At 40.9% G+C, this 13,061-nt stretch overlaps 2 protein-coding genes across 2 annotated transcripts in view; one reads left to right on the plus strand and one right to left on the minus strand.

Moving 5' to 3' along the window:
• LOC146003747 (uncharacterized) overlaps positions 1–13,061 on the minus strand; it is a 367,150-nt gene that overhangs the window by 293,865 nt on the left and 60,224 nt on the right. The gene's annotated exons all lie outside the window — the stretch shown is intronic.
• spdo (sanpodo) overlaps positions 854–13,061 on the plus strand; it is a 281,416-nt gene continuing 269,208 nt past the window's right edge. Inside the window, exon 1 of the mRNA XM_083142171.1 lies at positions 854–907. The gene's annotated coding sequence lies outside the window, so the exon portion shown is untranslated. The remainder of the gene's footprint in view (positions 908–13,061) is intronic.

Genomic DNA, 13,061 nt, shown 5'->3' on the forward strand with positions numbered 1-13,061 from the left:
ACGCAGGGGGGAGCTGAAATTGTGAGAAAAATCAAAATTCTGAAATAAATGCAGTTGAGAACTCGGGAAAAACAAATTGGTAAATACAAAACCGCCTTAAAATGATGCGCGAAACTGTTCCTCCAGACAAGAAAAACTTGATAATTAAATTAGCGATTACATGAAGAATGCACGTTTCATGTTACCTCCCCCTATGAAAAATAGTTTCCTAGACTGAAAGAAATGCTAAACACCGGTGTAGGGGGATATTTGACAATTCAATCAATTTGCCTGCCTATTTAACAATGGGAGTCAAAAACGTTATAACAGTTTCCATTATAGGGATATATCCGCAACAAATGAAACACGATGACATCAGATTATAATTTTTTTTTTCTAATTTGACTATTTAGTAAACTACGAATGGTACAAGGATAAAATTTTGTGTAATGAAATCGGATTTAAATGTTAATTAATAATGATGTATATTGTCCTAATTAAGTTCGTTAAAAATGTATAATACATGATTCAAAGGATGTAACAATGCTGTGAGTGATATCGATGGGGCATGTAGTGATTACATAGCAACAACTTGCCATAGTATAGAGCGACCACAAACAAAAGAACATTCGGTCAAAAGCGCTCACGCACGTTCCTCTCCATCCATTCAACTCTGACCATAAGGAAGCCTGCTCCACTCTGCTTTCCCCTCGACGCGCGAGTAAGATGCACAGGACACGCGGTTCTGCGCAGGTCCTTTTGCTTGTGGTCACCCTGTAATTTTTCTATCTTCGGTAAGAGCTTATAACTTATGCTATCTGTTTTTCGATTTTTTTTTAAAAAAATATTTTTTTATTTTCTTTCCTTTAGTATGATCTTGCATGGCGCCACCCTTCGAAGTCAAGATGAGTTGAAGGCCCTTCGATACGTAAGTACTTCCTTTAACATTCTTCCTTTGCCAAGCTTTCTCCGTCAGTTGTTTACGTTTTTCCGAGTGGCTCAATAAAACCTCCAACTGACTGTTACCATCTGTTTCGGACATTCTGACGGCAGCGTGATGGTTGAGCTGAAACGACTGGTTATGTGTTGAGATCGTTGGAAGGCTTTTATGGAACCTTACAGTGTCTCCAACTGCACGTGCAAGTTTGTCTTGGTTTTGCCTGTCTTAAGCTATTTGATCGCCGCTTTTGCCGTCTAACGCTTTGTTTTCAATATAGGAACGTAGAATATTGGCGGACAATGGTAATTTTCACTTGTATTTCTTTGACCAATCAATTTCTGAGTGTATTCTTTTTCAGTTATATATTTTTCGTGGATTTTCTGCCTTAGTGTTAATTAATCGCGACTGTGTGTGATAAATGATGATTAGGAGAAAAAAAAAGTATTATTCTGAATTCATACGTAAGACTGAAGTTTTGAAGTACTAAATAAGCTATGCTCCCTGCCTACACTGCCATGGATGGGTAAGTTTTGAAGTGTTACCTTGTTAAAAAAATCTACACCATCTACATAAATTCAGATTGACTCATGTTAATGCACTGCGTGCTTCATGAGGGCCTTTTTTTTTTTTTTTTTTGCAATCGCAGTGCATTTTATATTAAACTTTTTTAATAATGAATACATTTTTTGGACGATTGAATTTTCAGTCTCGGCACTCGAATATTATTACATCAGCTTGCAAATAGCACCTAAGTGTCAAAAGTCTTGGTAGTGTCTACTGCTCAGATTTTGTCTTCCTCGTCTTGGCAAGTGAAAAGTATTGTCAAAAGGTATCTTCGGGGTGTAAGGGGTGATCTTCCACGTAGTACACCCAAATGTCAACCTCACTTCCACGTTAGTACACCCTGGACTGAAGACTAACGAGGCTCTGGCGACTGGCCCTATGGCCAGTATAATTTTGTTTGTATTGTCCTGTTCTTTTGTCCTTATGTGTGCTGAGTGTTCTTTGCAGCCTCAGCTTTTAATGAAAGTCAGAACATTTTAATATTTTATGATTTTAATTAAGCAACGTTAGAGTTGTTATGTGTAAAGATAAGGGGCTGGACCCCGTATAGTGTGACGGGTGCAATATAGCCTTAGTGCTGACGCACCCAAAATTTTAAAATCAAATGAAATCAAATCAATCAAAAGGTATCTTCATACGAAATCAGTTGTTGATTAAATTCTTTTCGTGAGAAATAATGATCATGAGATAGCTGTGGCATGCCATTACGGCACTCTTCATTTCGACGGTTTGGGGAATTTTTCTGTTTGCTTTGTTCTGTCGGAGTACAACCGAAAAACAGTATAGCATACGCACGTCAGAGAACAGGAACAGTTAAATTATCTTATATTCACTGTAGAGGTTACCGTAAAATTTGCCGTCAAAATTTAACAATCTGCCTGTTCATTTACAAAAACAGGACACAACTGTTATTTCAGCTAATTAAATTTGAGTATTGTATCATGCGTAAAGAAAGAAATGATTATAAATTACAATTTCGTGCACCAGAAATGTATATTTCAGTTATCTGTTTTTAAAAATATATTAATTAGGTCAATTATGTAATCTATGGTCATTATGGCGATAAATTAAATGAAAGGCATACATAATAATTTTGATTATCAAACAAATATCTTGTTTTCTACATGATTTTTAACTTGTAAATATTGTTTGAAATTGATTTAATAGTTCAATTAGATTTTTTTATAAAAATTCTGTACATAGTTATGCAACATTTCGCTCATTTAATTTACCTTTGATTACATTATCTTTGTGTCTACGTAACATTACAATTCAAATTTACAACACTATAATTGGGAGCTTGTATGTTATCTTCCAAATATATAAATAAAGGACGCAGCAAAATGATTTAATCCGTATTTCCACATATTTACTGCTTCTCTCGATGCCATCAAAAATAGCTAATTGGATTTGTAAGGGGAAGGAACTTTTATTGATTGATTTGGTGTTTTAAGTCCACTTTATGCACAGTCAAGCTAAATCGGGACTGGTCCTACACTTTAAAGTGGGATCCGAACCACTATGTGCCTCCACCGGGAATCGAACTCGGGACTGCTTGATTGTAAGGTGAAGGAACTGTCAATACATGTGTCATTGATGTACATACATACACAAACACATGTACGTACATTGTGCAAAATAATAACTGTGAATCTTTGAATGAACGCACTAATGATATAGTATTAACTTAACATTGTTTTTTTTAAATTGGCACTGAAATTCTCAACTCTTATTTACAATTTTACTAGCACCTTACACTGTACTGATATATAAAAAAAAATTAAAAAGTTTCTTGGAGATAGGATATAGTCCACTGCTTAAAATACTTATGATTTCAACTTAACGACCTGGCACAACGTATTCTCATTTCATGTTCATAGTTTTTGCCTTGAATTTGTCCTGTGGGGGATGAAGAATAGCAACTACTCAGATGTACGATTAATTTATTGTACGGGGGGGGGGACGCTAATGAATTTTGCGTGATACGCGTCAGTTACAAACTACAGGATTGGTATACAGACTTGGAGGGGTAACTCTCGTTTCGTGTTGCAAAGGCCTTTCTCATTCTCGTTCTCGTCTCGCATCTCGAAACGCATTTAAACATAGTATATAAACTATACTTGAGCCGATACCGCTTTGAACCAATACCCATACCGATATTCTTACCGATTCTCACAGGTATTGATACCGATGCTTCAAAATTGAAAGTAAACGTTGTTCAAAGTATTGACTAAAATCAGTGTATAAGTACAGTAAAACCTCGTTAATCCGGACTAATCGGGGGGGGGATAAGTTGACCGGTTTAACGAAAGTCCGGTTTAACTGAAGTTACCTAAAAGAACAGTAGAAAGTGCATTAAAACTCCGTTTATAGCAACAAAACACGTTTATTATAGTGTATTTAAAGGGCATAGGCCTAAATACGCTATACAGTACAGCACAACGTCTGCGGGAAACAGAATTTCATCAGTGGTTGACTGCCTTTTCTTTGGGAAGTTCTCTTGCTGACTTCTAGCCATATTTAAAACCTTGCATTCTGCTTTTTTTTCTTTGCCTTTTGCCTGTCCGGATTAAGCTAAGTCCGGCTTACCGGGGTCAGGATTAACGAGGTTTTACTGTATTGCTTTCCAATTAAAAGCATCAATTTATCAAAGAATTGCATCAGAGTATCAAAATATCTCTAATATAATCACAAAATACTGTTTTCCACACACACATTTGGTGCAAATAAATGAAAATTTTAATTTCTTGCATAATTTCCAGGATAATTACGCTCCCCAAAAGTAACGCGGGGCACTTTTCCGAACTCCGCAAACGATCAAACGGCCGGAATAATATCTATCGGTATCAATAAATAAAATAGAATAAAAACTTCAACCGATGCTTTCCGATACCGACACGCCAGAGGTCCTAGGTGGTTCGAATCTCGGCGGCATCGGTGTTCTTTGTGATTGTCTCTTCATCAATTTCATCATATCATCTCGTCACCATCTTCGCGATTAGCCAAAAGTGGCAGAAAAGCAAAGTAAAATAAACCAAATCAATCAATGAACATACATCATCGGTATTGGTTCAGCCATAACATAAACGACATGTGCAACCGATCATAGCAGACCGGTCATTCTATTACAGCTGCTTCACAATAGCTAGAGGTCATCATAGCAAATCATTTTTCTTAATATTTTCCTTTCTGTTTGACGCCTCGTTTCGACGCTACGAACTCAACAAAAATCGAGATCTTTATCATTTTTATCCTGGAAATATCTGTAACCACCTAGCATAGCACATATGAGACTATTGGAAAAGCTGTTGATTACTACAGCCACATAGTAAAAAACTTTGGTTTAGGTTATTTTTTCAAATATTACAACCAGGTCTCGCAAACTGAGAGTCGGTCTCGTTCTCGGTGTTGTCTCGACAAGTCTCGAAGCGTCTATTCTCGTTCTCGTCTATGTATCATACCTAATATGAGCACCAAGATGCGCCTGGAGAATATTAAAAAACGAGAAAAAATAAATATTGGCCACCCTGAGCCTTTGGAACCTCAGGAGTGCCCCTGAGAAGGGCCGTAATGGGCCAATAATCTCCCGATCGGCAATCGAGCCCGTTACATTGCCGGAGCATACTTTCTCAAGATATAGGTTTGACACCCTGCCAGCATTGGAAGTCTGCCAGGGTATCACGCCTTGAGCCACAGGAAAATGACCCCCCGAGGCCCCGTCAGTCGATATCGCCCCTACCTCCTCCCTCCAAGCCATCCTCCTCAACGTGCACGCACTTATATTCGAGAGCATGGTTATATTTTTATTGGCGAATCTACGAGGAAATCGCTTCCAAAAATGAAGACCAATAATTAACAGGTCGAAATCCCAGCGTCCCCTTAATCCAGACTGCCCACTCTCTGCTCGAGAGCCAATCAAAATGACATTGGGGAACAAATTCAGTAATCCCGCCTGATTGCTTCTTCCCGCGGGATTATTGGGAACGGCCTGACGAACCATTTTTCTTCAAATAAAGCGCCGCAGAATTCCTTCTTCCTCGTTTTATTTTTTTCCCCCGTCTTCTTCTTCTGGGAAAGCCCATGGAGACTCCATCAAGGCAAAGCTTACGGTTTTTTTAATAGTCTCTGAACCCGAAATGTTCTTTCGATCGGAGGATTTCCCGCGCTTCCGTCTGCTGATTCTCTAATTTCCTCTGCCGCGTTGTGTACCCTCATAAAGACGGGCCGTTGCAACTCGATTTCTGGATCTGGAAGAGGCACGCATTTGCAGAACCATGTACAAGAGAGCGCTGGAGTTCCTCTGAAAGATATTTTTGATGTTCCCCATGTGTGCAATGAATGTAAAGGATGCTCTTTCCTTTCTAGAAGTCGCTCAAATCTCAATCTCTCTTCTCAATACAAATACAACGTGGAATCTGCACTCTTTCAGTCTCACAGGAGACTCTTTTCGAAAGTATAACCAAGCTAGTCATCTGTGATAGAAATTAGGGATGGCCAAATCCGGATTTTTTAAAATCAGGAATCCGGATAGTAAAAGCGGAGAATCCGGATATCGGAGGGAATTTCAGAGGGCATTTGTGATCAGTGTTGTTGCAGTAGTATTGTAAAAAGTTCTTTGTTTCGGCCAAACATGCCCACATTGCTCGATGGCTCCGTCGTAGCAGTTGCACAAGAGCGATATTTAGAGAGATTGGACAAGTTAGCGCTTCAGTATAATGCGCAAGCACTTTCTGACGCCGAAAGAATATAATCATTTGCATCTGCTTCCTGAGATTACATCCTTCGGAGCTCAAACAATGAAATCGAATGCAACACAAAATGTCATATATATTTCTGCTTTCGACCAAACTTTTCTTGTTCTCGTGCATGGGTGGCGCGGGGAAGAAGGTGCGAAGGGGTTTTACAGCACCCCTTAATCAGCATCTGTCATGTTACGTCATGTATGAGTTACTAAAACTTTGTCGTCACATTGGAGTCGGCTTCTTTCATGCGCGGCGCCAGAAAATTTTGATCAGCTGAGCAGGAGCCAAATACTGAAATATTTAGGTGTGACAGAAATTGAGTTTCACACAATAATATTCCCTCGTCCTCTCCCGAATTCCTTTGAGTAGACCTAGTGGCCGGGTACCAAGTCATCAATTGGCGCTCGAATCATCATTTGGCGCTCGATCGCCTTAATGGATTTCTCTCGTAAGGCATGTGTTGCCAACTCCTTACCCGAAAAAAATCACCAAGATTATGACGCTCGTCGTAGCCTTTTATGATGTACATTTTGAGGGCAGTGTTGGCGACACTGTGGGTTTACTGTAGCTTTTTATGAGGGGGGTTTATTGCCCTCTGTTTACATCTGGCAACACTACCGTAGATTTTTTGACAGTGTTGTTAACCTACTGGGTTTTTTCACTGTAAATTTTCATCAAAGGACCTGAGGGGTCCATGTATTTTTTATGTCTGGCAATACTGTTGGGGGGGGGGCCTAGTGTTGGCGACACTGTGGGTTTTTACTGTAGCCTTTTATGAGGGGGGTCTATTGCCCTCTGTTTACATCTGGCAATTTTATTGGATGTTCCTTTTTTTAGGCTCGTTGGTGTTACCTACTTATCCGAAGAAAATTCCACTATATGATCTTTCACAGGTTAAGCTAACCTACAAATAGGAATTGGCAGCACTGACTTATAAACCCACTGGGTCTTCTTGGCATGTTTTTTCATGATGTGTTGCCAGGCTATTGGGCATCTTGGCGTATACAATGTATATATTTTGAGAGGGGGGTTATAGCTTTTTATGCTGTACGAATACTAAAAACTTGACAGTGACAACCAACAGAGTAAATAAACCTACATGCAGAAACTGGCAACACTAGTTTCTGACAGTGAATTTGAAATAAAATATTAAACAAAATACATGAGTAAGCACTGTGATTACAAATAATACCAGTGTTATGCCCCCAACTCCAACTGGGCAACTGGGGAAAATAATTGTACAACAATTTGTACCTAATTGTACAATACTTGTACCTAATTGTACAACATATACACAGACATAAAAGAGAGAGCCTTCCCGTAACTTACCTCATGTACAATTTATATGTTTTTACAACTGTGAAAAGAAAGCATATGCGTTCTGTATGCACACATTCATTCTTATTTTTCGAAGTTGAATGAAAACACGTGTTTTTACGTTCACGTAATACTGACCTTGCCCCAGTGATTTTAAATTGCTTCCATCCGCTTTTTTTTCTGTGTTATTTCCGCATGCACGCAACATTCGCTTTCAATAGTTTAATGAAATACAGAAGGAGTTTTAGTATAGCAGGCTCCGAGTTTTACAATTTATTAAATTAAACAATAATTTATGTAAGAATATACTTGTACTTACCGAACACAAAATAATAAAAAGCACATGTGAATATTTGCGTGTGTTCATGTTATATGACGGCTGAGTAAAAAAATAATGTTGACTCCCCGAAAGATAAAAGTTCCTGGTTCGACATCAGATGCATGCAAATTTTATGTTTTGCTCTCCAAAATCTTGATTTTTATGTTTGTGCTATTTGTCATACAGCAGAGGAGAAGAGGGGAGAGGGGAGGGGAGGGGGTACTATTAGCGCCATCTATTAGCAAACAATAGAAATAAAAAAGTAGGGTCAAACTTTTTCAACACCCAAACATTTTAAACGTCCTCGTTTAGTAATACGATCAGCAGAAGATGTTTGAAGGAGTACTCTTAGTCGAGAAAGCTAATTGCTAGGGCCCATATATTGCTAAAATGTTCTTTAATTTACATATTTCTCATACCGCCATATGTTGTTCTAGTTGACTTCTTCCAAAAAAATGCTAATTAGCGAGAGTTAATTAAGCAAGGCAAGTAAAAGAAGCAAATAGGACAATATGTGGTGGCGTGGAAATATGTAAAAATTCGATAAAATTCGAATTAAAATTGGGGGATATTTTGCAGTTTTTTCCTATAATATACAAAACATTTACCGTACATAATTTTTTCTATTTACAACAGTATAAAATAAGAGGAATGTGTGACAATATCCATATTAATTAGGAAGGTATGTTGTATGCTAGGTTAGCTAATTGTGTCTTCTGCAGCTTCACTGTATAGAGGAAAGATGGAAAAAAGAGAGCTCTACAAAAACTAACGCTCTTAACAATATTGAACGCCCGTGAAAATTATATATAAATAAGGCATAAGCGTATTATCTGCTTTCATGTCAGATTTTCCCGATCTGTGAGCTGTAGTGTTTAGGCGACAAGCGGCCCGCTCAAATATAATACCGTTGACAATATTGAACGCCCCGTGAAAATTACATATAAATAAGGCATAAGCGTATTATCTGCTTTCATGTCAGATTTTCCCGACCTGTGAGCTGTAGTGTTTAGGTGACAAGCGGCCCGCTCAAATATAATACCGTTGACAATATTGTACGCCCCGTGAAAATTATATATAAATAAGGCATAAGCGTATTATCTGCTTTCATGTCAGATTTTCCCGACCTGTGAGCTGTAGTGTTTAGGTGACAAGCGACGCGCTCAAATATAATACCGTTGACAATATTGTACGCCCCGTGAAAATTATATATAAATAAGGCATAAGCGTATTATCTGCTTTCATGTCAGATTTTCCCGACCTGTGAGCTGTAGTGTTTAGGTGACAAGCGACGCGCTCAAATATAATACCGTTGACAATATTGAACGCCCCGTGAAAATTATATATAAATAAGGCATAAGCGTATTATCTGCTTTCATGTCAGATTTTCCCGACCTGTGAGCTGTAGTGTTTAGGTGACAAGCGACGCGCTCAAATATAATACCGTTGACAATATTGAACGCCCCGTGAAAATTACATATAAATAAGGCATAAGCGTATTATCTGCTTTCATGTCAGATTTTGCCGACCTGTGAGCTGTAGTGTTTAGGTGACAAGCGGCCCGCTCAAATATAATACCGTTGACAATATTGTACGCCCCGTGAAAATTATATATAAATAAGGCATAAGCGTATTATCTGCTTTCACGTCAGATTTTCCCGATCTGTGAGCTGTAGTGTTTAGGCGACAAGCGGCCCGCTCAAATATAATACCGTTGACAATATTGAACGCCCCGTGAACATTATATATAAATAAGGCATAAGCGTATTATCTGCTTTCATGTCAGATTTTGCCGACCTGTGAGCTGTAGTGTTTAGGTGACAAGCGGCCCGCTCAAATATAATACTGTTGACAATATTGTACGCCCCGTGAAAATTATATATAAATAAGGCATAAGCGTATTATCTGCTTTCACGTCAGATTTTCCCGACCTGTGAGCTGTAGTGTTTAGGTGACAAGCGACCTGCTCAAATATAATACCGTTGACAATATTGTACGCCCCGTGAAAATTATATATAAATAAGGCATAAGCGTATTATCTGCTTTCACGTCAGATTTTCCCGACCTGTGAGCTGTAGTGTTTAGGTGACAAGCGACCTGCTCAAATATAATACCGTTGACAATATTGTACGCCCCGTGAAAATTATATATAAATAAGGCATAAGCGTATTATCTGCTTTCACGTCAGATTTTCCCGACCTGTGAGCTGTAGTGTTTAGGGGACAAGCGACCTGCTGAAATATAATACTGTTGACAATATTGTACGTATATTGTGTTGTATAGGAGACTAGAAGCATATAATTTGGCGAAAAAAAAACCCAAATAAGATCATAGAAAATAGTTAAAAAAAAAGTGAGCAATTATATTTTGCATTGCACAGCATTTGGTATTAAATAACATACCCCCAAAAAATCTCTGCATTATGCGTTCTGTAAAAAATTGCCCTACGTGCCAAATTGCTATGTCAAGTGAACATTTTCAAAGGCACTGTCGTACTTGTGTGCCGGGAAAGCGAATATGTGCAACCAAACTGTGCTCTAAGTGTGGAAAAAATTTTTCTATTGCCAACTTCAAGCGACACCAGCTTACTTGCAAGAGCACTGGAACATCTCTACCGCAACCTTCCAAGCGAAAGGTAGAAGTAACCTCCCTCGATGCATCGCCACCTGCCAAACGCGTCAAGCTGGCGAAGAAAGCAGACCGATTTGCGTTTGAGCATTTATTAGAAGACTTTAACATAACATCAGACAGCTTCTGCGATGTGCGTAGTTTTCTGGAGAGCGAGCGAGCTAAGATAATATCCATCCTCAACGATGCATTGGCTACATACTCCACTAAATTCTATGCTGTGCTATGCTGCAAGTATAAGAAACCATCTGATGAAATATATAATTTCTTCCATGCGACAAAAGCAAAAACACTGCATCAGGCAGATGTCACTAACCTCGACAGCATCTACGACAAGTTTGTCGAGGAGTTTGTGGCAAAGCACGAGGAGCATCAGGCTAAAGGCTCGGGCGGTTCGCTGTGTGGCGACCCCCACGAACTTCGTCTGAAACTTAGCAAGTCCCTGCCACTGGCAGGGTCTAGCTATATTGCCCTGCCACCCGAGGTTGAAGCAAGAAAAGCTGTTCTCAATATTCAGAACAAAGACACTAAATGCTTCCTCTGGTCGGTGCTGGCAGCATTGCACCCTGTTCACTGGAAAAACAGTCCACGCCGTGTTAACCACTACACGCAGTATGAGTCGGAACTGGAGGTTGCAATGGCCGGGATTGCCTACCCTGTAGAAGTCTCGCATATTCGCAAGTTTGAGGTTCGTGCTCGTGACTTGTTGGGCCTACAATTAGCCATCAATGTTTACGGTCTCACCGAGAACGAAAATGAGGTCCACCCCATCCGGGTGAGCAACGTGAGCAACAACAACGAGGTACGAGAAATCAACCTCCTGCTCATCAAGGACGAGACCCATCACCATTACACCCTTATCCGTTCCCTCTCTCGGCTTGTTTCGAGCCAACGGAGCAAAGCCAAAACCCACGTCGAGGTGTGTCGCAGGTGCTTGGCTACATTTAATAATCGAGAACAGCAGGATTACCGGCGCATCAGAGGTCCCAACATTGCTGCTGAGAAGCTAGCTCGCCACATGTTCTACTGTGGTACCAACAAGCCTGCACGAATTATCCTGCCCGAACCTGGTGCAGTAGAGTGCTTTCGCATGCACAGTGCTATGGTGAAGCATCCTGCCTATATTGTAGCAGACTTCGAGGCCTTTCTTCAACCTCTGTCTAACTGCGAGCCCAACCCCGAAACATCCTCTACCATTCCTTTCCAAATCCACGAGGCCTCGAGTTACTCCTATGTTGTGGTGTGGCGAGACCAACATATTGCCTCCGAGCCCTATGTGTATCGCGGTCCCGACCCGGCCAAACACTTCCTGGAGAGAATGCAACAGGAAGCCATCAAGATAGGGAAGGTGCTGTTGGCCCCCAAGCCCATGCTGCCTCTGTCTCCCAAAAACAAGCATCAGCACGAAATGGCTCTAAATTGTCCTGTTTGCAACTCGGTCTTCACTGACGATAACAAAAAGGTCCACCACCATGACCATTATGGGACCGGAAGCTACATTGGCCCGTGGTGCAACAGGTGTAACTTGAGAGCCAGGGACCCGCGCTTCATACCGGTCTTTTTTCACAATGGCTCGGGATATGATTTCCATCACTTGGTCACACATCTAGGGTACGACAATGCGAGAATCAATGTCCTGGCACAGAACGAGGAGCGTTATATTAGCATCAGCAAGTGGGTGCCGATCCCCAACTCAAGCAACAGCATCGAGCTTCGGTTCCTCGACTCTCTGAGGTTCCTCCAGGCAAGCCTCGATGCTCTTGCTGGGAAGCTCAGAGACGACCAACTAGCCATTACTACATCAAGTTTCCCGAACTTAGATGTCGCACTCATCAGGCGTAAAGGGGTCTACCCCTACGAATACGTCACAGACCCTTCCAAGTTCGAAGAAGAGTTGCTGCCTCCCCAGGATAAGTTCTACAGCCAGCTGAGAGGTTCTGGTATTACCGACGAGGAGTACAAGCATGCTCAGTCTATGTGGGTCGAGTTGGGTTGCCGAACTTTCGGTGATTACCACGATGCATACCTGAAGCTTGATGTGACGCTTCTTGCCGATGTGTTCCAGGCGTTTCGGGCGACTGCGATAAACATTTACAACCTGGACCCTGTATATTTTTACAGCCTTCCTGGACTGGCATGGTCGGCCATGCTCCTGCTGACTAAAGTTAAACTTTCACTTATCTCCGATAATGATATCATGCTTTTCATCGAGAGAGCTATCCGGGGCGGCATGGTCCAAGTGTCGCAACGCTTCGCACACGCCAACAATCACCACATGGCCACTGGTTACGACCCCTCCCAACCATCAAGCTACATCATGTACACTGACGTGAATAATCTTTACGGGCACTCCATGATGCAGCCACTCCCAACAGGACAGTTTGAGTGGGCTGACCCCTCCAACTTCGACATCGAAAAAGAGTGCGACGAGTTTGGGTTTTTTGCCGAGGTGGACCTTGACTTCCCCGAGAAGCTGCAGGATACATTCTGTGACCTCTCGCCTGCTCCGGAATTGAAGTGCCCACCTGGCTCGGATCAACCGAAGCTCGTCATGGACTTGGAGCCCAAAAAG

The sequence above is a fragment of the Lepisma saccharinum genome, chromosome 1 (genome assembly GCF_977018435.1).
Source record: "Lepisma saccharinum chromosome 1, izLepSacc3.1, whole genome shotgun sequence".
NCBI classification, from domain to species: domain Eukaryota; kingdom Metazoa; phylum Arthropoda; class Insecta; order Zygentoma; family Lepismatidae; genus Lepisma; species Lepisma saccharinum.